The sequence below is a fragment of the Anarhichas minor genome, unplaced genomic scaffold (assembly GCF_050575085.1).
Source record: "Anarhichas minor isolate MPS153535 unplaced genomic scaffold, ASM5057508v1 ptg000027l, whole genome shotgun sequence".
In the NCBI taxonomy this organism is placed as follows: Eukaryota; Metazoa; Chordata; class Actinopteri; order Perciformes; family Anarhichadidae; genus Anarhichas; species Anarhichas minor.
Genome location: NW_027466473.1, coordinates 17,459,018 through 17,485,075, shown reverse-complemented (window position 1 = coordinate 17,485,075; position 26,058 = coordinate 17,459,018).

Sequence of the window (26,058 nt, the reverse complement as noted above, 5' to 3'; positions counted from 1 at the left end):
AAGGAAATTCTCAATTGGTATTGACATTTTCCAGTAATTATGTAACTTGTTCATAAAGGGCAGGAAAATGTGTCAACATTGTGTTTACATGAACACGAGAAAATGTGTTTACATTTCCTGCAGTCAATTGATGTAACGTAAAATAAGTACAACAATATAAAAAAAACAAATATGAAAGATTGCTGTAGACGATTATACGTGGTCATATTATTTTGTGTATGTTTCCGTGTTCATACGTGCATTTGTGTGTCTGTGTATACACTGTACATATCTAGAAAGAGAGAACAATGTTCAAAGGACTACAGAGCTAGGAAGAGAGAGAGTGGGCCTAAAGTCATCAGGAGCTGGATGCATGGACATTGTTAACAGGCGTCATTACTGTCATCACAGTCACATCGTATCGATCGATCTGTCTCCATCTGTTTTATAGTGTTACGCGACTGAAGAAAAGTCAACATGTGCACGTTTAAAGGATCAGTCTGGTGTTAATCTTTATTTTTCTTATTGATATTATTCTTACATGATTGTTCAATTATTTCTCCAGGCACCCACAAACCATAGTGCTGAAATTAAAAATTGATTAGTTAATTGACAGAAGATTAATCGGCAACAACTGTGATTATCGTTTTTTAAGCAAAAATGTCAGCTCTTTCGACCAACAGCTCGCTTTGGGTCTCTGTGTGAGCTTCTCATATCCAGGATTTCAGTGTCCCTCTGGTGGATCTGTTTCTCCACCTGGTTCACCTTCATCTGGTGCTCAACCTGAAGCGTCTCCGAGCTCTGTTCTTTCTGGTGCTTCTGTGACTTTCTGCTTCATTTCTCTGCATAGAGTGCTTGTGATGATGATTAAGTGTCAAATTAAGTAGATAAAGGCTTTAGAGTTCTTTCTGAGGGGAGAAAAGTTCAAAGAGACAGAGAAGAAAGTTATGTGAAGACAAGGGGATCAGAGAGACCTGAAAGAAAAGTCCAAAAAGAGAACTCTGCGATGAAATAACAAAATGCGAAGGGGCAGGAGTCGCTGTGTGTTGTGCAGTGTGATCCTCCTCACTTAGGAGTGTGCCAGCGGATGGGGTGGCGCGGTGAGAGAGACACCCAATAGGAAGTGACACACATCACCCAACACCGCTCTCCTCTGCAGCTATGTCTCCATCTTATTGTCCAAAACGTACTTTTTCGCTACCACCTAGCCAACTTTCCTAAAAAAGTCACTCCGACTCTGAAGACCGTGGTTTCCTTGAGCATTGATTGAAATGCTCTCAAAACATACTTCACCTATTAAAACTTTACTCAATCACTTTAAATACCACCTCTTTGCACAAAAACAAACTATGAAACCAAGTACAAATGCACCGAAGTTTGAATTGCTGGATGCACGGAAGACTGCACTGGAAAAGTGCCCATGAAGGCAAAGCACGCTTGTCTTTAAACCTACATTGATTGATATTTTTGGCTTATTGAGGGCATTGTGACTTATCACAACATGGACATATTATGGCTTTATAAAGGTGGTAAATGATCAAGACCCATGGTCACGATAATCCCTCCATGATTGTTGGAGAGCATGCTGAGAGAAGGTGGAGCAAATACATTGAAGTTGGCAACTGACCCATAAAAAGAAAGAAAAGTTAGCAGTAATGCCCTGTCTAATGATCCTCCATCTACTAATAAGAAATGCCAGACGGAGCAGCAACGCTTCATTAACGTTACCTCAGCAAGCAAATAGACAGTGATAACAATTAAAAGGGGCTTTTCAGGGACACACAGCTTGCTCCAGTTGTGGCAGACAAATGAACGTTCAAGGCCTTTCCAATCCCCCCCCAACACTTTCAGTTCTGAAGCACATGGTATTGGTATTCCTGCTGCACAAACGTGAGGTTACATTCTAGCTTTCACCACAGGATTAAGAAATCAGTTCAATTTAAAGACATACTAAATTAATTGTCCAATGTCTCTGAATACTATGACAGTTTGGAGAACTACGAGTTCTCCTTCTTAGTGCTCATTTCAGTGTGCCCAGTCTTTTGAATATATTAGAAACCAACAAAATGATTGATAACATCTGGTGTTAGATGTTCTGGTGGGCTAAAAATAGTTATATATTAAGTCTATTATTGCATACGCATTGAGTGAAAAGCAGGGGGACACATGCCACTAGTCCATCTTCCTGCCACCTGCCTAATGCATTCTGGGAAAGGCTTCAGGCCATGTGGCCGTGACAAGGATTAAGTTGGTGGGGGAAAAGAGCATGAATGAAGAAAATGAAAAGATATTGAGGTATTGAAAAAATGGATTTCAAGCACCATAAGACATCAAATCCTTCACAGTTGAGACTGCTACATCAGTGGTGAGCACACACAGAAACACACACTTATTCAGACATGCATGGGTATGGTGTATGCACATCACAGTAACATTCTATCATACATTTGTGGTCTTTCACTCAAACACTGACACACACACACACAGTGCTACATGTACACACAGAAGCATCATATCGCTGGTGTTCACCTTGACTGAGCGGAGGGCTGCTATCATAAATCCCTCCTTATCTAGGGTCTCAAATGCACCCAGATATATGACCGTGGGATCTGACTGAAATATGTAACACTATCAGCAGCAGTGATGGGCACACCTGTCACACACACACACACACACACACACACACACACACACACACACACACACACCACACACACACACACACACACACACACACACACCACACACACACACACACACACACACACACACACACACACACACACACACCACACACACACCACACACACACACACACATGCACAGGCAGAGGCCAGAAGAAAGAGTAGTTAAACCAAAGTGCCATAGAATACATTGATGAGGTTAAGATCTTCATGGTCTCCATAGAGCCATTGTCAGTGTTGGGAGAGTTACTTGCATAATGTTATTAATTACTTATTATAATTGATGTATTACTCAACAGCAAAAGTAGTTATATTACTTGTTTCTTTACCTTTGTTACTTTGCACAGCTCTGTCAAAGGATCCCTAAACTACTCCAAACTCTCTACTGCATTAAACACGTGTAGAAATGGAAAACAAGACATGTATTTTAACCTATGTTTCACAAGCAATCCTTGACCATCACCGGCTATTAATCTTAACCACAGTTGGTTAACATCACTCCAGAAGTCTTAACCTCACAGTGAAGCTGTAGGGTTCACATACCCTCTAACTCTAAAGAAGATGATTTCAGATTGTAGGCTTATCAAAGGGTAACCTTGGGAAGCCAGCTAAGAGCAAATACATCATATAAGAGAAATAATCACATTTCTCTTCTTTTGGTAGTGTCACGGTGAGGCAAAAAGACAACTGGGGATGGACCCAAATGCAGGGAGACACAGGGAGCAGGAGGATGATAAACAATGATTTTAATAAACGAATATCCAAAACAAAACTTACAAAGCAGGGGAGTCCAAAAATGAAGAGCTGAAAATCCAACAGGCAAAACGACATGACACAGTACCAGGTACATCGGACATGTGCACAAGGGAGATTAACACAGAAACAGGGGAACACAGGGTTTAAATACACTGGGAAAGTGTAGGTGATTAGACACAGGAGGATTAAATCAGGGGCGGGGCAGACAATTACAACGCCGGGAAAACATACAAAGGCAGGAAGTGAAGATAACACGGGACACAAGAAGCAGGTAACTTAAAAATAAAGAAGGAAACAAACTTAACCAAGGAAGAGGCTAGACAACATATGTGCCAAACCAAAGCAGTGTCTCCACAAAACTGAGAAAGCCCAAACTGATATCAATCATCCATCAAACTCCATAAGACAGGCAAAGTAGCGGAGCACTACTGGGATTAGTGACTGTAACAGAATAACTGAGAGATATAGATAGACAAACTAAATAAAAAAAAAACTTAATTAATCTACTACTGCTTTGATAAGCCTTATTTGGATCTATTATGGCTTACATAAATACATTTTGGGTAAAAGGTGTTAAATACAAGAAGTTAGTATTTTAAAGCAGTTTTTCAAGTTTGGCTTAAGGTGTCAGGAGGAGGCTTCTGTCAGGTGTTGGAAGTGGCTGGCTAGAGGGAGGTTAGTAAAAGCCAATGGCCTGGTATAATTCTGTTGGACGGTACTTTATCTTTACTGTCCCTTGTGATTTATGTGATATTCTATTAATGTGTGGATAAATATGTACTGTCATCATTCTAAATTGCAAATATATTGCATATGCGTTGAAGGGTGTGACGGACTAAGAAACGCAGAAGTACCAAAACATCCTGAGACATTTCTTAGCAAATCCCATGTTCCTGCATACATTAGTATACAGACAACCTGACAGACAATCAAACAGACAGTTACACAGGCATTTCCCTTCAACATCCTTCTCCCTTAGGGCCTGTACTAACAACTCTCTGCACAGAAAGGAGGAGATGGAATGAAGAGACGGGTGTGAGTGGATCACGGTTGGTGAAGACACCCGGGAACCAGAACATGTCAGGACTTGGAGTGCGAACTGGCTGATTGCTAATGCAGGTTCTGCTGAGTTTCTTAAAAACCAGAGCTACTGTCTGGGGAAAAGAGAAACATAAATAGGGTGGAAGAAGCCTGTATTGATGGAAAGAGGAAAAACGAAGAGAGACAAAGTGATAGGAGCAAAGAGTCAGACAAACCTGAGATGTTTCGGACTTTGAGAGAGGCAAGAGACCCAGCTTTTTAACTTCTAATTTCAAGTGATTGCAGGACTGACTTTCCCATTTGGTGAATTTCAGAGAAAAATTCCAAGGACAGGGAAAGAGGGTATTGGAGTTGGAAAAAGAAAGCGGTGTAAGTCGGATGTGCAAAGAGAGCACACAAGGAGAGCCACCTCAGGGCCGCAAAGCACTGAGGGATAAGAAGAGAAGGAACAGGGGTAGAACACCGAGGTTGGAGCCCTGGCAACCAGAGGGACAACCCACCTGCAGAGCAAAGCCATTGGGCATTGACACTGTCCCTTCCATGATTAATAGTAGCACTGTGTACGTGACCTACTTCAAGATAGCAGAAATGCAACATTCCTCTTTTGCCTGCTCCTCTTTCTCGCTTTGTAAAAGGAGGACCAGCTACTCCTTCTACAGCTGACAACTGTGACTGCAGAGGGAAGAACAGAGCAGATGTTCTGTGCCAGAGTCAAGCACCTTCTACCTGATACCTGATGGGTCTCCAGTAAAAGTTGCATTGGGTTAAAAAAAATCGTAGTCATAACAATACAGGTATGTGTAAAAATACTTTAGTCCAGTGCAACTTCATAATTAGAAACTGCAGGTTCCAAGCACATACCTGACAGTCTTATGAAAATAAAGGACTTGATACATTCTACAACTGAGCTTCTCCCGATTTCTGGGCAATGTATACATTTGTTTACCTGATGGAATACTACTTGATTTGCTGTGAACAACAAGCCACAAAAGCAGCCGGATCTCACAGATATAAGTGAAATGACCACAACCTCTTAACAGCGCATTGCATGGTTGTAGAACGTTACATTTTTAATTTCAACACATGATGCTTTTCCAAAAACTAACTAAGTGTGTTTGTTGCCTTAACATCACATTGGGTTTGTTGCCTGAATGTTAAATTGTTTCCGTGATGGTGGCACCACATAATGTGCTGTTAAGAGGTTGTTAGTCATTTCACGTATTTCTGTGAGATCCCGTTGCATAAGGTGAGCTACTGAGAGGAAGCAGTTTTCATAAATAGGGCCTGTAACTTTTAGGCTTTTTCCCAAGTGGTGAAGCTATATGCAGCAGTTCTGCATCTATGTTTAGTTTTGACACCTCTCTGGTTCTATGGAGCCCTCTGAGCTCAATATCCCACAGGGTCTTCACAGTATGCTGCTGGTACACTTTGTAGTGTTCAATTAATAAAATCTGGACTGCGTATGTCATTGTTAGAGGGATTGTCATTATTTATGTATTTCTTTATTTTCCCTCTTCATGGTTATATTTTAGAAAATTGGAGAAGGACAAAAACCTGCTCGGTTCAAACTTGTAAAGTTGGACGGTGTGTGTACCATTGTAGTAAACTCAGCACCCCGTTGCACACACTGGCAGCCTCAATGGAACAAGCTGCTTGATAGGTGAACACCTCATATGTATTCCCGGAAGCAGCAGAGAAATGATGGAAGAGGTGAAAAGAAGAGCACAGTCAACTTGTTGTAATGGGCCATTTGGTTTACTTGCTACAGTCTCTCCAGGGATTTGCTCCATCAAAGGTTACTCAATACAGCAGGAAGAACTTTATGAGGCTTTTTATCCTGTGACCTCACCATTCAAAGATGCAAGGGGGAAATTATTTGACCGTGAAATCCTTGTCCCCAAATAAAAGGGGTCAAATATGGTGCCATGCACTAAAGACACAGTGAGTGCAATTCTCTTTAAGAAATGATTGAGTGTTATGTTGTCAAATGCATAGCACACATGACAATGGTAATGTGTTGAGTCCTCGTTGTGTTAGTGTTTCCCCACTGTGTGAGTGAAGCATTGAATGCAATTGCTGATAACAGCCTTATTCATGAATATGAGTGTGACCCAAAATGTCTCTTTGTAGCAGCTGTAGGATGGTTGCTCATAGACTGAAGAACACCATTCACACTAGGTATCAGGATCTGCACTTTTATTCTATAAAAGTAGCACTGGGCACAGTCAATACACACACAGGCTCTCTCCCAGCCCCCGGCACAATAGCTGTCCAACCTTTTGTTTTGTGCCAAAATCTATGAATAACTACATATAATGCTATAAATAAAATATGTGCCCAGCATTCAAAAGTATGCCCTTACAGCGGTTTCTCATGAGTATTTGAAATCAGTACAATAAAAGTGAAAATTAAAGTAAGCAGTGAGGAAAATGTATATCCACAGAAACAAAATATCATATTTTCGTTAAATGTCATCCTCTACTTCACATGCAAATTTAGGCTTTTCATCAGAAGAAAAGTAAAAGTGCACATTGCTTGAGAAACTTATTTTCAAGTTGGTAAGCTACTCGTTCAATGTAGTCTTTTTTTATAACAAATAATGTTGCACAAGAATATTGCAAATAACACTATAACACCTTGACACCTCCAAAAGTAGCATGGCACACAGTGGCAGGTGTGTGTGTGTGTGTGACTGATTAGAGCCCCCATATTTATTCACCTAAATATAAGGTTGGCAATTCACAGACATTTGGACTTAATGGCAGAAGATATCACACAGTTATGAACAACGTATTGACTCAGCTACATCTCCACAGGAAAAAAAAAAAGACAACGTGAGTCACAGGCTGTAATATAACTCAGAGATGGACTTTCTCTGCAGGTGTGCTTAAACTGATATCAAGGTGAGTCCAGACAGGAAGGGTACACCAGAAGACATGTGGGAGGTTGAAACACATAATTTTTGGACATGCCTGACATTGTGGGCTTTTTCCGAGAAAAAATATGCTTGGTATAATAATTGTCACTTGTGTCCAGGAAACGTCAGCTGAGCTCTGTTGCTCTTTTCCAGTAGCACCCTGCTTCACATTCATCATAAAGCTAGTGAGTGAATATGCCGCAGATGCTCACCAGTCAAAACATGCCTGAATGTGAGTCCCACGAATGTCTAGAATGGAGCCATCCGTCAGCTAGGCAGCCTGTCAGTCAGCGAACTCACTGTCTACCTACCTTCTGATTCTGTCCCATGACCAGTTTGTATGTGCATGTATGTGTGTGTTGACGTCTGCACACACCCTAAACACGCACCCCTTGTCAGTGTGTCTGCTTGTATTGCATCACGTGTGAATGTCTGCAGATACAAATGTGCATCCTCGCGTTGTGTGTCTGTCCCTCTTTGTGACTCTGTGATCCTTGAGGTGTTTGTGAGCTCTTCCGGAGGAGTGTTTGCAGCAGCGGGGGAGGAGAGTGACAGCTCATGTCACCTCTTTCGCCAGACAGTGGGGCAGATCAAAGGCAAAAAAAAAAATGAAAACAAGGAGACAGGGAACCCTCGCCTTGGCCTGCTCACTGGAGGCTGCCTGGAGCATGACAAGTCCATTCACACGTCCTAGAAAGGGGAGAAAAAAAAGATAGAAGGGTACAAACTCAATGCACACACGTACACACACAAAGGGATACACTGATAGATAAGCACATATACAGGCACTCAAAGAGACTTATGACAAAGGAGGTCACAGGCCATAAAACTAATTACTCAACTTCAAAATATCTCTTTACAAAAAGACAAAACACGGCAAGTATTTTGACATGAGGATTTTTCAATTTTAAGAGGACACCTCTTCCTTGTATGCGTAGTGTTACCGATGACAACAAGTCATCAAAAAAAAAAAAAGAATGATACAAATAAATAATAAATGAATGATACAAACGTTCACGGTGCAGAATCATAGTCTACTTCCTGCATATTTTTAAATCCAAGGACGGTCACAAACTGCAAATGGGTTACATTCACACATAACCAGACACTTGTGCTCCTGTGCACAAATTGATCGATTTGACAGTGGACATTGGGGACATGTCATCATGGCTGTAAAATTGAAATGACTTTCATCACTTGCTGAGGACGCAGAGCATGAGGGATTTGGCTCCCTGTACTTTCTTAGTCTCTCAGTTTACACATTTATTTGGTCACTCACACCATCCCAATATAACTTTCTCCTATCACCTTCCTTCTCTGCTCTTATGCCAAGTCATGTGTCTGTACTCCATTTAGTTTTTCTCTTTTGTTAATTCATTTCTGCTAACAAAACCTTATTTCTGATCTCTCTCTTTGACTTCTTTCTCCCTTTCTTTTCCTCTTTACCCTATAATCCCTCACTTACAAATCTGTTCCCATTTAATCTTATGTATGCTGTAATCCTGCATTTATCTTCCACAATGTCATTGTACTAGAGTTTGACCTTTGCATGAGTGACTTTTGCATTAATTTGTGACTCTACATTTGAGAAGATACAAAGATACACACAGAGATACAGTTTAATATAATACATGGCAGTGTGGTACATTAGGAAACAAAAGAAGAAAGACTGTAATGTTGATACATTATTAATTATCTAACAGTAAAACTATGCATCAATTTGCTTCGCCACATTTACAGTTGTGTGCAAAGAGCACTCTGTGCTCCCATGGGTCAACGTTAGTGGAGAGGCATCCTAGATATTGCTTGGATTGTCTTTCACTATGACATACTGCAAGGATACAATGATTAAAAAAATGACTGCTTGACATTTATTTTTATTCTAGACATCCCGTGTCTTTCAGGTCAGGCCGCTATTGTGCAGTCTGCATTTGGAGTAAGAGGAATAAGAACAATTTGTTCTGCATCTGCCTTTTTAATTTAATTTGAATCTATTTAAAATTCACCGTGGATTGTTCTCTCTTTTACTTCTTTGTTCGATTTTTCTTCATGTGCTGTGTGGGACTTGGAATCAGGGAGGCCAGGTTGAAAATAAGACCAAAAATGTAACAAACCACAATTATCCTTTGACATCCTCTGTCACATCACAGGACATAAACCTCAGGTTAGCCAGTAATCTCAGTGAAAAGTACAGTGCATTGTCACTTTCCTAGTCGTAAGTGCGCATGTGTGGTTCTGTATTTTTGTTACATCTCTCAAGTGAGAGGCTGAAAGCTTTAACCAGGAACATAAGATTGATAACATGATGGAGAGTCCAATATCTCACCGATTTCCTCAAATGAAATCCATAAAAGACCGCAAACGTCTTCTCCCCAAGTGAAAGAAAAATGTCCCTTTGCCTAACACTTCTTTCTGCCTCGACGTGGATTGCTGGTGTGACATACAGATTTGTGATGTTCCCCATTTCTTCCCTTTCACATTTTTAACAGATAAAGAACTGAGAAAAACTCCATCTCTGTCTCTCTGTATCTGTTGTCTCACATCATCTCTCTTCTCTGCTCCTTTACCCTGGCACCTCTCCACCTCCTTCAATCTCATATCACAGGGAACTTTGTCCGGAGCAGACAGGGGAAGCTGTCATGATGCATCTTGAGAGACACATTGCAATGAGCACCGCTTCTGACATAGTAAATGGGTTTCACAAAGGCCCAAGGAGCGTCTCTTGAGCGATTATAATTGACTAGCATCGGGAACAAGAAATGTGACATCGGTGGACAGTTAACTTACAACATATACCGGGGGGTTTGTATGCACATAAATGGGCAAATGAAATGAATTACATTGGACAGGAAACATACAGAGTCCACTCATGTTATAAATGAGAGGTAGCATTGACGAAGAAAATATATTGCTGAAACCAAATGTTGACATACTGTTTTAGATGTTCTGAAGATGACTGCTCAGCACGACAATGTGAATTTGAAAGGGCACAGTGAGGTTGCATAAAAGGGCGGAAAGCAATAGGCAGTCTTTCCTTCATTGTTGCTATGGATACCATTGGTATAAAATCTCAAAAAGCTAGCAGTCATCAAATATGCACAAATATGTCACCATAACCACATTGATCTCATTATACATGCAATATTCAGCACCTGAGTTTCTTAGCAGTTCGAAGAGAGCTCCCGGTCTGCACCGGGAACTGACGAGGTCTTAACATGAACCAGTAGTAATACAGTTAACAGGTATTTTAATTAATAGGTATATATAATTCCAAGTCTGCAGGTAGTGAAAGGAAAGTCTTCACAACAAACATCAACATTGGTATTTTTTTTTTTAGCCCATCAGGTGTTTAAAAGAATTAAACCAAAATAAAACCCTGATTTGGAAACACTTACTCATCACACAGCCGGATAAACATTTAAATGCACCACTGTGGTCCATTCCAACTAATTTCCACATAACAATTGCAAACTACGGTCCAATAAATGCTACAGCGATAACCATTATACTGTGTCTGTGTGTGTGTGTGTGTGTGTGTGTGAAGGACGTGGACCAGAAAAGAATATTACAAAAAGAGTTTGAGGATTTGGCAAGCTTTTATTCATGAATTCTATTCAGTGTTATGAAAAACGGATTTCCTTTGAGGCACCAGTTTCGCCTGCTTTGTCAGCAAAGTGTTTGTCTGAAAGCTCTGTGGAGATGAAGTTGAAACACTGCTCCGAGCAACATGACATTCAACTGTCCTGCCTAGAAAAACGAGTTATGCCAAAATTTATTTCACAGGTTCTATCCTCTCATCTGACCCCCAAAGAGAGTCAAGCGATAGTTTGAGAGCATTCTCTGAAAGATTAAATATCCTTGTGTACTTTTTGATTGCTGAGGCAGAAAAGACAGAGACTGAATTCACAATTAACTATTTTTCTTTACCCAATTTTGAGTCATTCCCCAAGAGTTAGCATTCTTTAGAATACGGCAAACCATTAAAACTCTCATTAACTGATTGTTTGGCCACCTGGGCAGTGCAACACGCTGTAAACACATGATTGACATATTATCACAATGTAAACTTTGTATAGCAAATGTGTTAGCAAACAGTTATCTATTTATACGACCAGCAGAAATGGAGCAACATTAGCATTCACTAGCCGTGTTTTAAGCAAACTTTTTAATTGTCGCAAAAAAAGCAATTAGGCATGTTTCCATCAACTGTTTAGAAGCAAATTAAACTCGGCTACAACGTATATTCGTCAGAAGTTGGTGCTGTGATTTACACATGGCTGTGCTCCGCCAGTAAACAGAAGAGGAAGTAGAGGTTGTGAACTGGAAATAAAAACAAGTCGGCTTGGCTACGTCTATGGGAGAAGAAATTAGAGAGGTCTTCAGGAATTAGTTTCAATTGGGCAAGTTTTAATTGTTCTTTCATGTCAGCAAGTACTGGGCATTATTCATTATTTATGGCCATTATCACATGGCTACTGAGAATCTTGTTTCTGGCCACTGGCTGAAAGTAAGACACATGTTACTCTCCTTTAAGCTGCTTAATGCTCCATTACGTTATCCAGTTAGTCTGTCATCGTTTGTCAGCCGGCTGTTGCTGGGTAGATTATGTAAAGTGGGCTTATCAGAGCTTCTTTTTGCTGAAAACAAGGTTAATGAGGGCATTAAGAGAGAAACAAAACCAAAACATTTGAAATTCACAGAACACGCTCTTTAGAGTCAGAACTGAGAACACACAATCTAATAATAATACAATTAAAACTAAATATTTACTTTATAGTTTTCAGTTTATCAAAATCGGACTTATTGATTGGATAGGTAAAGACGTGATATCCGAAATCCACGGATTTGAAATAAACGTCCACATTACCTCCTGCTGCTTCTGTTGCAACACTATACAGTACTAACTGTGGTCACCTAAACCATTAACCATGTATTTTCCTTTGTCTTTAAGAATTAAATACTGGCTGTGACCATTTCAAAGACCATTAACTATTAATATACTTATTGTTCCATCTGTGCACAGCGCTCTGGGCACCTGAGGAAGTACAGCAATTATGTAGAAAAAGAAAGAAAATCGTTCTCACATGGTACCATCAAAATAAATCTACACCAGCATTCCATCTGTCTTTTTAATTTGTGTCAAAGCAGCATATGCACAAAGGCATTTCACCAAGAGATGGTTATAAAGGGAGTACATCTTTCTTTTAGCAGCAATAGAGAATGTTGTACCATCCGCACATGTGTCAGTATGAATGCTATCATGTTTTACTAAAAATATGCCTTTCATTTTGTTGCGTTCTAATGCAAGATCATATTTACTGTTGGCTACGTCTGTAAAATTCAGAGACATCAAATGGTATCTGACAATGCTCACGCAATGTTCTGTGTAAATTGTTGATTCATATGCCTTCAGAGGCAATTTGCCTTCAGCGTCCTTCAAATCCAGCAAAACATCTGAGATTAACTCCACTCAGGGATATATCAAAATCCCTCTACATAATACGTTCTGTTGCCTTGCCTTAAGTTAGACCTGACATTGGGACTTTGCCATGTAACAGCCCATGGTCACAATCCTCCCCAGAAATCAGCCAACAAAAGAACTGAAATGGAGGATCAATGTGAGTTAGTGTTATCTCCCTTACTGCCTGCAGCACGTCACACAGGGAAAAAATGTCAGTGAGGTAAACTGATTCACATTCAGTGTTGGATCCTCTACAGTACATGCAGTATTGTGATGGATTCAGTGCTGGTCCAGCTAGTCACAGTCATGAGTAAAAACAAGAGTTGGCCCAGAGAGGAGTATGGAATCACATATAATTAAGTTTTTTTTAAATCCTCAAACTAGTTTTGACAACTTTTGACCTTGAGCCGAGGTGTTAAATATGACCACTAAACATCCCAGTTGTTCATCAGTTGTTTACTGCTTCAATGAGTTAGCCTGCATAAAGAAATGTGTTGTTTTCAGTTTAATGTTATCAGTGTTGAGCTCAGCAAGGTAGCTCAGATGTCCCGAGGAACCTCCTCCAGCTCTTACCTGAGGTATTACCTGGCCAGGCAGGGAGTGTAATCCCTCCCTAGTGTTGTGGGTCTACCCTATGGTCGTTGGATACCTCCACTGAGAGGCATTCAGGAAGAACATACGTCCTGAATGCCTAATTCAGGAGGCATAATTGCAGACCTGAACTGTGACCAACAACACACACTGGGGCATTTTGCTAGTGGGTGTAGAGCAGTTGGCAGGTATTTTCAAGTCTGAGGCTACATTACAAAACACAGTAATGTGCACTAGTCAATGTTTTCTGCAGACAGACAATGTCAGCCACCAGCTGGTGAACATAGCGGAGCATTAAGCCACTGCAGAGTCGGATCATTTTCTCAAGACCCGGTGGAGACCAAACCTGAGCTAAAAGAAGAGTGAATATTGGACTTTAATTTGACTCTGGATAAATGACAATGTGGCTCCGTGTCACCTATTGTATAAATAGACAACTGTTTCTAGGTTGTTCACAATAAGAACTTTAAAAGTGCTAACAAAATTTGTTTTAATTTCAAAATACATAGGCCTACAACACATTATGACTACAATCTTTATACATCTTCCATACAACATCAACTTCTCCTCTGTTCTCTCTGGTTCAAACAGAGCGTCTGTTCCTTAATTACTTCCCACCTGCCTGAATAATTACCTGCCCACTACAAATCAACTGAGCATGCATGGAAGACAGAGAGGGGAGAGGGTTGGTTCTACGAAATGCCTGTCATACAAACAATTACGATTTTTTTCCTGAATGTGTTTGTACACTATATCGACAGAACTCTGAAGTGATTTTAATTGTGGGGGGTTTAAAAGAAAATCCTATACACGCATGCTTGCTAAAAAAGAGCACCCGTGATATTGATAATTTGGATAGATTGCCTGAAGCACAGAATGGCGGAAGTTTCTGTGTCTTAGTGTGGACCTATGTGATCAAAGCCAACATTAATAGCCCATATAGGGAACATGTGTTACAAGTAGTAAAAGCAGATGCTGTATGGACATCTGCTTATTCACAGCCATGCATAGATAAACTATGCATAATTTGAAAAGCCAAACATATAACTTGACACAGTTATCTTTGTCCTTTGAAATAAATAAATACCTTTATTTTGTACTCCAAAGTACGCAGAAGATAATCCTGTAACACAGACTTGACTTTCTACAAGAGGAATTATTGAAGCAAAGAGTAAAGCTTTAGTGAGTTGAGTAACTTTTTCCTTCTTTCAGATCCACTTCTTCTAACACATCGTTGGAGGAGTGAATGCTTTGTATTCTTGAGCGCTTTTGACATTTTAAGCACCCCTGGAACATCAAAACACAAAGAAATGTGAAGAGCAGCTTGTGAATGTGATTGAAGCCACCACTTCACTGAAAACAGTTGCACTGACACTTGAAAATGACAATTTGTTTATGGATTGTTTATGCATAATGTGCTGTGTGTGTATACGTGTATTTGCAAACACACCCCCATACCTAAACGATAGAATAGGCTGTTTTCTAATGACTCCCATAATGACATATATGAGCGTTCTGGACGGTCTGGTATTTGCTGTGTGTGTGTGCACTTGTGTCTGTGTGTGTGTGGAAAGTAAGGCCCCCTCCCTACGTTTGGTCTGTTACATGCTGGCATGCTAACGTATGGCTCTGAGCGTATCCATGGCTTCCATCTAATTGATTCCCAACAGGGAACATTGATGCTTTCATGCCTACCCATACTGCAATCACTTGCTACATCCAGCATGCCAGTTCATCTTAATCACACACACTACCAGACAAATGCTCACAAAAGCAAGCTTATTTGAATGTATACATGCCATATATGTAAATGGGAAGAAAATACTCAATCCCAATAAACATTTTCATTGACCAGTTGGGTTGGGTGTCATTTTTGTTTTTGTGAAACTGACACCTAACAGGACTATATAGTTGACATTCAAATCATTTCTGTGCTTTGCTTATCTGCTCTCCGTCCCAACACATCCTCTGGGATAACATTTTTGACAGCAGCTTGGCCTAACTCTCATCAAGCAGAAAGTTTCCCTTAACAAAAAAAATGACAATGATTTTAAGATGTATTCACTCCTATTTTTCATAACTTCAAAAAATATGGATTTGACTTTGTCATATTCTGCTTCTGCTGCCACGATAAATTACACTTACTGACAGCGCAAGAAAAACAATGAGGGACAGCATCCCTTGTGTGAGCTCTTTACATTGTTTTATTGGCCATTGTCTTCTGCACCCTTTTTTTATACCCATTCACTTGTACTATGTGTCCCCTGTATTGATTGGCCGCCACGGCTCTCAAACCCTATTTCCTCTGAAAATTCATTTTGTTGTGTTAGCAGGATTATTATCCTCCAGAAAGTCACCTGGACTTTCTATTCTGCTTATTAAACTGTCAGCTGCTTTTAAAGGGTTGACAAGGAGTAGAAGGGCTGATGTCATTGGAGCTCATTCCAACTTTCCTGTTGAAGTGTATTTAAAAATGTCAAGTGTTCAAAAATATACTCATGCACACTATTCTGGTTAATTTGCATGTGATGCATTTAATAGTAAATGTGCTGCACATATGTATGAAGCTTGTATAGTGCTGTACTAGTTGGCCGAACTACTGTAAAATGTTACCATAGTCGCTACCAGCTTAAACCTATGCCCTTACCCAAAACTTAACCTAAACAATTGATTTTCATTTTGTGCAGTATGAAAAACTAATTTCTGCTGGAACCTTGTGGCTCTCCGGCATAATTCCCTGCCTGAGTACATGACGTGCAAAGTAAAACACAACGCAAGGACCTGTAATTATGTGAACCATCAAGATCAAAACCCTGAATGTCATGTGATGATTTCTAAGACCTTAGAAATGTAATTTCAGGAGAGAAGGGCATGTGTGTGGTATCTTCACACACCCAGAATGGGTCTACACACAACATATATATAGCACTCTGTATTATAGTTATAACTGCATAACTTCTTCAACTGTGTGACCTATTTTTACCTTAAAATACATTTTCTAGGAATCAAGCCATATGAGAATAAATTGGGCTGCCTGTCAAAATGCTGCGCAGGTTTGACAGGTGGATATACGTAGGCCGAGTTACAGAGCTGAGACGCAGCAGATGGTGAGACATCCATATGGGGACTCAAAGACACTGAGATTGTCAAAATTAAAGCCAAGGAATCTGTGGAGGTAAAGAAGAGCACTTTGTACAAATTATCAAGGAAGTCTCAAAATAAGTTGCATGTTTTTTAAGATACCAGGACTATAAAGGTGCCTAATACAGAATTTCGGAGCACAGACTATCTATTTCCTCTACACGGCTCTCAACATGGCAACGGCTGAGCTGGCGGCTAGCAGCTAATGGTGCTAACAGCACGAACAGTGCACACAACATCAACAGTGTTTACAGTGGGGAACTGGAGGGTGGGCTCTACGCACATTTGGGTCGAGAGAAAAAAGGATAATACTTTTTCTGTGAAGAACTGTCTTTCAGCCAAGGACAACTGACCTGCTTCAGAACAGAATCATCACAATTGAATGATCACCTTAGATAATATGGTTGGCTTTTAAACAAGCTTAATGAATGTAGAAAATCTGCATTAAGTTATTTATTTAAGTTAGTTAGTTAAGGATTGAGCTACAAAAGAGCATGGTTTCTATAGTTATATTTGCATCTGGCTGGTGTACTGCCTTCCTGTAGGCAAGCCTTGGATGGGAGGATAAGAGATCGATCCGTAACCAACCGCCTCTTTTGAAACACTGATTAAGTTGGGTTGTTATGTGTCTCCTCCACTTGTAAGGCAAATAAATTGTAGTTGGTTCGTCAACAAAGGCCAGAAAACATGGTGAGTGTGGGCAGGCGATCGATCCCCACCAGTGCCAACATGTTAATGTGGAAGCTGATTAAGGCTGACAGACCAACTGCTGACCTTAAAACCAAGGAGGTGTCCTTCGGTTCAGAGCAACTGGAATATTCAAATACCGACGCTTGGTCAGTGCCCCCTACCTACGCACTCCAATGCAAACCCACACCCGTCATTGTTTAACTATACTATTAACTTCTGAAATTATACTACAGCCCAAAAAACATCTAGAAACTAGCACAACATCTACTGCAGAATAAGATTTTCAGCAGGTTGTAAACTAATACTGGAAAAAAGGAAATAAGGAACATTATTATAGCATCCATAAATGCTTTTTAATGAAATAATAAAATATATGTCAGATTTAAGTCCTACTCCTCACAAACAGTTTCAATAAAAAAAGGTTAAACGCTTTCCCATAAACAGCTTATAGCAAACATAACTCAAACGGAAGTAAATAGTGCATTTGTTGTAGACTATTTTCTTTAGCTAATTAATACATTTGGTGCTTCAGAGGGTATTTACAACAGCAGCACAGTGTAGGTGGGATGCACTTATATTAAACTACACTGCCCATTTTTCATGTGAATAAAAGAACATGTCACCTTGTGTAACAATGTTGCTCATTCATGTTCCTCTAATATATTTTGGACAACATTGGAGCTCTATGGTGCAGAGGATCAAGTCACTGTTGGGTTTGGTCTTTTCATGGGATGTCTTGGACATCAATATATAAAATGTAATACAGACAACCTTATTCTTTAAAGAAACATAAATATTGCTTAATTCTCTATATTTCTGAATATAGTACACTCATACTGCTAGCGTTAACGGTGTGACTAAAGGACAATCTGCAGCTATCACATTTCCTTTAGTCCACAGATTGGTTAAAAAATCACGAATCCTAATGACTTTGGTAATCACCTGACTTTTGCCATAATGCCACCATTAGGTTCAGATATATGGTTTTTAGTAAAATGCCTCTATTGTTAGTTATCCTGTCTGCCATTATTTTTTCAGTCACTCATGATTTTTCTGCACAAATTTGTCAGCATGCTGTGTTCTGTATTGTTTTCTTTAGTGTGAAGTAAATTGCAGTAATAACACAACAATCATCTATGCAGAATGTCAATGAGCTGTGCAGGCACTTCTTTTCTCTGCTGATTTGTTGCTCTAGGCCAAAACACTGACACTGGTAACAGGTGGCATAACCGGAAAGCAGTTGAGTAAACAAGTGATGCAAATTGTGGTAAATTCTCATAAATCCTGTCTCATGTTTCGCTCTCTGCATCTTGAATACCTTACCTAGACTTGGACAGAATACCAATGTGAAACATGTAGTCACAAAGAGAGCTTGGGTGGAACCCAAAGTGTAAGCATTTCCAGTCACAATCAATTGCTTTACAACAAAACCGCTTAGGACTTAGGACTCAAAAATGTGTCTGCACCTTAGTTATTGCAACTTGCAGTAATTGAGAAGCATTCTCCCAGCAAGTGGCATCACTGTAAGCTACAACATATGAGCCAATGCCATTACTGTATACTCTATATATTCTGCAATGTTAATCTGTGCTTTAGTTTACACAGCTGTGATTGAAGCTGGTCTTGGGAGGACTGACTGACTGTGCAGGAACTCTTCATTTGACATGGAAATGCACAAAACACCTTGACTTGGACAGGGCCCTTGCAGACTTTTGCAGACTATGGTTGTATGTCTTATGCAAGGCAGCATTAGAGTAACATGGGCCACAGGGCTACACCTTTATCAAGCCTGCCCTCACTCAACCAAGCTCCATCACAATTATTTACTCATGCCCCTTCCAACCTGCACAAACATCAGCCACGCTTCATTTAAATACAATAACACATTAACATTATAACATTATTATTAACGCATTAATTGAGGTTTTCGACGAAAGCATCAAATGTTTGTAATCATATTTTATTAGGTTATCAGCCTAAAAATGGGAAAAATATGATTTTTGTGTTATAGTGGTTTTACAAATATAATAAACGGTGCTGCTGATTGCTGTTAGACCACCCTGTGTGCAGGAGAACACAACGTTTTTTTCACAGGGAAAATTTTGTTTTTGAAAGGCTAAACGCCAACAAATAGATTGAAGCAGAATATTTTGATAGATAAACATGATTGTAATGACTTGAAATGATTACATCCTTCTTATTTTCATTACAATTTAGACTTTTGGACTCATTACTGAGACAATAACAAACTAGACTGAGCATCGTGTGTGTGAGAGAGAAATTGGAGGGTTTGCTTGCAAAGTTTCTGTGAATTATTAATTATAATTTGAATGTCAACCTAATAAATGAAACTTCAAACTATTCGGTACAGCCCTACTGTAAACCAATATTTGTTTTATCACACATTATGCACGCATATATGCGTTTACACAAACACACACAGAGAGAGAGAGAGAGAGAGAGAGAGAGAGAGAGAGATAGAGTGTGTGTCCAAGAAAAAACACTGTCTCTTCGGGAGCTTCAATCACCTCTCACCCTTTACTCAGTCAGTCAGTCAGTAAGAGAAACAGATCCCAGTCAGATATACAGCTGTGTCTCTCCTGAACACTGAAATATACCGTACCTTAGTTTATATGAACTATAACTACAGTAGCAACTTCCAGAGAAGCCTATATTTTCCTACTACTAAAGTCTTATCAAATCCAATTACTTTTTCTCAAACACCAAGTCTATCCTATTCAGTGGCTCCTTCTTCTGTATCACTTTTAATTGCTGATATCCATGAATGCAATCGATATCTATTGAAAGGAATATGAAGATGCTTATTAAAGGTTTTATATTTCTTCTGGGAGTGCATTTTTTTTTCACAATGTATTTCTGGTATTGTGCCGGCAGTAGGAATACTTTGTTTTACGTCTGCCACTGCACACTTCAAAGGTACATTACATGCCTGTAAAGTGTGTGAGTCTGCAGAGTCTTGTTTAGGGAGCTTTCTCAAACATTGGCCTCTACATTTATGTACTTTCTGAAGAGTGTGCAACTGCTTTTTACTGATCTGAAATAAAACTGTCAGAATGGATTGTTCATTGCCGCCACAAGGAAAGTTAAATTTGATTGTCTTCCTCTGAACATCTGCTTTGTGAGATTAAACTGGCACCCTCATGCACTGACATCAGAAGGAAGAGTGACATATCCAGTCAGGAGAAGAACATTAGCATGCTGGTGGCGGCTATGGATCACAGTGTTCTCAGCAGCTTATGAATTGCCTGGTGTCCCTGCCTCTAGTCCACTCCCTCCCAGAGGGCCAGTTTCTCCCCAGCTTAGCCCTCTCTCTTTCCGCCTCCCAGTAACCATTCCACTCCTTTGCTTTGAAATGCCCTCACCAAACTTTAATTTGTATGGAAATAGACATTCTGCGTACTAAGATAAAGTCTACATTTGCAGAAATGTTCAAAAAGGCAGAGAAATAAACAATTTCAAAAGTAAAGTGGCCGTGTAAAGAAGAGACTGTGAGGGCCATTGAGCACAATTACAGTGTGGTTACTGAATATGAACCGAAAAGCTCGGGTTGGGTGTGGGAAGGGATCATGGCCTTTTTCTTTTCTTTTTCTAGAGGGCTGTGTAAGCTTTAATGAGTGCAAAGGACACCACCTGCAGATGCAAATGCAGTGCCTTTCTATAATCTCCAGTGCTCTCCTCTCCAAATCCACTTTAATAGGAATTTGGTGGGAGATGACCTCACAACTATGTCTGTGCATGGGAATAAGCTAAAACCTCATTTCTAATCTGTGAATGGGCCTTGATATGACTTGGTATTCAAAATATTTCACTTTTTCTCTCATCATCACACTCTCTATCACACACACACACACACGGACATGCTAATATTCTGAGATCAGCCGAGATCACCTTGACATATAGTTTCACTCCTCAGAAGAAATTCAGAGGGCCACAGATAAACTACTTAAATGTACAAAGGGAGGACTGCACATGTTTTTAAATGTGAAACCGGAAATCATTTAAGTCCACTTGGGAAGTATCATCATGTGTTACTGCTCACTCCAGATAACAGAATGATGTATTCATTATATCAGCATGCCCTTGGGTAAGATGATATAGAAATAGAAGTGAATGCCTTTCTTTTTTTGGCTTATCCCACTGTGAGCTGTGAGCTTCAGAGACAGCTTTCCCAAAATACCGATGGGAAACAGGAGAGAGCACACACTCAAGCATGCAAATTCACACACGCACGCGCGCATCAACAAATACACACACATTCAAAATATCCAAAGCTTGGCGTGTGAATGTGCGATCTTGCTTTTATCTCTGGAGCACCTTCATTGTTTGGGGAAAGCTAACCGGTCTCACGGTGAGCGGCTGCGCCAGAAGACTGGTGTTTGAGAGCTGAGGCAGAACAATGATATGGAGGTAAGGATGTTTATTGTCATTGTACGAACATACAACGAAATTGAGTTGGCGACTCATCAGTACAGCAGCAACAGTTAAAAAGTGTATAAAAACATTAAGACAAGACGATTTAAAAACAAGACATTAAATAAATATATACAAGATAAAGCACAGGCATCAATGGCTTCAAAGTGAAAAATGATATGACATGAGAAGGTACCTTGTCCCCTGAAACAGGGGCACACAGAGAGACAGCTGCCACCAGATACTGGAGCTAGTGTACCAGCGGTTTGCTGAGACTAGCAAAGCAAGACACGCAAATATGCATATGATTTCCAACATGCTTGCATACGCTCACACAAGGCACACACTAAGGCATGCTAAGACATATCTAATCATGTATGTCAAACAGACACACACAGGCACACAGGGATGGGATGGAGGAATTACTAAGAGGATACAGTATGAGGAGCATGAATGGACAGATTAAAACAAGTCATGGGATTAAAGCATTAAGCGACCACAGCAGGAGAATAAAAAGACCAATTGTCTAATTGCACGTTATTGTTCAGGATGCCATTGTATAAGAAAAGGGGCTCCCATTGATGTTTAATGACAAAGATGAAAAGAAGTCTTAAAAGGGTTGCCTTGTATCGAGTCAGTGTATCGAGTCTCCACACAAACAGAAAGCAGGGTAGCGACATTGGAGGCTCTTGTCATAATCAGGCGTCAACCTCCTGTTCTTAAAAGTGAAGCCAATGTGGAAGTGCCTAACACTTGAATTATTTCTTATAGACAGCGGGAGGCAACTCCCCTGTTATAGAAGTATAGAACACTTCTCACTTGATTTATTACCTGAGTAAACATTGTAAACGGGTTTATGGTCTCAATCTCTAGTTTCACATTGTCTTGGTCCCATTTAAAGTAAAATAGACCAGGAAGTAGGCTATGCTTTAGGGCATAGCTACCTCGTGATTGACAGAATGTTACCATTAACCATGACAGGCGTTCATGAAAGTTAATTGTGACATTTTCATCGCCTAAAGAGTGTCTTTCAGTGTTCGTTTGTACTTGGCTACACCCTCTCGGATCACTTCTGGTTGCAAAAATACAAGATGGCGAAGGACAAAACGTTGGATGACTTCAAAGTGAATACATCACTTCTCTTATAGATGGTAATAATACAAATCAGTCCAACAGGGCACAGCATAGCACTGATGCTTACCTCTTTATAGAAACAACAAGGATGTTGCAACTGTTTCATATAGTGAAAAACACACATAAAAAAGGAGCACAGATACATTTAGAGTTGTATTATTTTTGATTAGCCTCATAATTTACCCACACTTTACATGGAAGTTGAGGGACTGCTACATGCAAGGCAAGAGTCACAGATAGAGGCAGATGCAGAATGCATTAATGGTCTCTCATTTGCTAAGTTAGCTTAGTTACTTTAACAGTCAGGCTTGTACTTGTATAAGAGGATAATGCTTGGATAGGCCATGTATCTCTAAAAGTTTGTAAGATCCTATACTTTGTCACAGGAAAAGGAAAAACGTGACTGCTAGTCTTCCATGGTTGGTGCATTGATCCCTTACTCCTCCTGTCCTCTTGTTGCAGTGTTCTTAAATGTATAATATGCAACAATTTCCTGAAAAAAAATGTATTGACTTATACAAAAATAATCTGCCTCAATCATCACTTATTACCCACTGGGAGTGTGTAGCGGTGTCTGTATCTGTGTAAAGGAAACATAGTCGCACACTCGTAGCCTGGGTTCAAAAGATATTTGATCATTTACCAACGTTTTGACATGGCTTTCTTCAGGATAAAGAGGCAGTCAAGGTGTCTGTATGTGCACAGATCCTGGGCTTTGCCTGTATTTTCTCCTTTCTTCTTATTTTTTGTGTTTGGGACGTTTCAGCAAAGAGCATTTGGACCTCACATGGGGATGTAACCCCCAGCCAATAAGCAAGGTGTGCAGCCCATTTTTATTCCCAGGTCAAACACTGCAGCAAAGAACAGGTTGTTAGATCAGTGTGGGTTTTTATGTGCTTCTGTGTGTGTGTTTCCCCTGTCCGTCTCTCTCCTCTGCTGTGTGCTGCTATTGGACTGTGTCAATGTCAGTGCTGAGTGACCGAGCGGAGCCACACACAGATATTGAGAGAGCAGACAGGCCACAGCAGGAAGAAGCGTGCCTTGGGCAGCATTCTTTCAAAAATTATGCACCTTCCGACAGTGAACATCACTGACGTGAAACATCCAGAAAGTCTCTCTCTCTCTCTCTCTCTCTCTCTCTCTCTCGCAGGTGATAGTGGTCTCTTATGAGTCTCCATAGTACACAGCTTTCAATGCAACACAGTATTTTTTTTTTACTTTAGATACTTATAGCTAATGTTGTCATAGACATTGGACAGCTGTTATTCTCTCTAATGCTCAAGGATGGATGAGGTTGTATTGTACACTTAGGAGTCATTTTAGGTAGACAGATTATTTATATGACAATGTTCAATGTGAGCCTATGGCTACGTTCACATTACAGGGCTTAATGCTCAATTCAGATTTTTCCCCAGATCCGATCATTCTGCCTAGATTGATCACAATGGTGTTTGAAGTGACCCATATCTGAAGTCACTGTGAATAGATCTGTGCACTGAAACGTCTCACACGCAACCAGTAAAGTCACACACATGGGGATTGCCGGGCAACAGCCCATTGTTCCAAAAATACACATTGGAGTTTTTTAGGGTCCTGTGACTGCCAGACACCATTAACATATTGCTCAACTTAACAGATCTGGGTTCCCAGTTACACAGATGATACTCCTAAATCATAACGTACGACCCCTGAATAAATTTGTATAACATGTGATTTCATTAAATCAGAGTTCTGCTTTGTGAAACAGGACAAATTCATCAGAATGTTTGATAAGTTGCTTTATATGACTGACAAGACAAGTACAGTTGAAGACTGAAGACCTCCTTCAACCTATTGTTAAAGTTAATGCAGCCAAGCTTACCGGGAACATCTACACCTTCTAAAAGATAATTCATGATTTCTTATAGACAACTCATTCAGCGTAAAGTGAATAAATGTAATGCTGTGCATTAACCACGCAGTTTACACATTGTTGTGACTGCTGATTAATAAATCGGAATTCTTCTGAGTGAAACATGATGCAGAATATATCAGAAGATATAAAAGTATTTTTTTGTCCTTTAACAAACTGTTTTATAATCCCTCACATACTGTCATTTATTTCTGTTGCAAGGGAGGTTCTTCTTCTGTAGTTTCAATGGACAGCTCCGACTATATGGTGAGCGAGCTGCACCTCTGAAAAAATCAGACCCGTTTCACATAAGAGCAAACAAATTGGATTTGGGCCACATTTGCTTGTAATGTGAACATAGCCATAGATAACTAGCTATACAGTCAACAGCCAGATGATAAAATATTGTACACTCTACTGCATCAGTACATTTTCACATTATAATGGGAGATGAAAACTGAAGCATGAAACCGATTTGCACTATGGGACTATCATATGGACTTCTCCTCTATCTATGCTGTATAATCTTGCAGTAATGACCCAAAATCTCAAAGCCCACCAGGCCAGAATGTTTCAAAATATTACGCCGCAAGCTGCATTCAAGCTGAAAGCTATCAGTTAAAAGGCAATTAATTCTGAGCTCCGAGGGAATACAAAGTTACTCAGGTTCCGCCTTTTCATCAAAATCTTGTGACGGCTTATTAGCATCAAACAATTGATTCAAATCACTTGATTCAAAAGTGCACGGCAGTGGAAAAGGAGGGCAAAGCTACGCAACTCAAACAACGAACAAAGCTGACAGAGAGAAAGAGCAACAGCAGAGATAATTTAATAAAAAGGTCAGCAAGGCACAGAGTTAGAAGCCGGAACATTTCTTTACATGCATTTTCATGTGAATTAATTTCAATCTTTTCAACTTCCTGCTAGAAGGACAAAAGTTTTCCACTACTCCCCCCATGTATTCTCATTAGCAGTTGGAACAAGGGGGGAGTTAAAAAAAAGCACTCTTCATTACAGTGAAAAAGAACAGATTTAAATCAAGATGACATTTTTCAGAACATGGTCCAGCTGCAGTTGGCGCAAACGTATATCGAGATCATGTCCTTTAAAGTGAAATACCTGCTGCAGGAGAACTCATCAGTGCAAGTACAGCACATTGCCTGATATGGAATTGACAGATTGACTTCAACCGCCATGTACACTTTATCAGCATGAGGCCAATGATTAGAAAGCTTGTCCCACTGGATCAATATGCTCAGACTCCATATAATTAGCTTGGCCCTTACCTTTTTCATTCACATGGCCTACAGCAGTAATAAAGGCCGGTGATGGCATGCTTTAA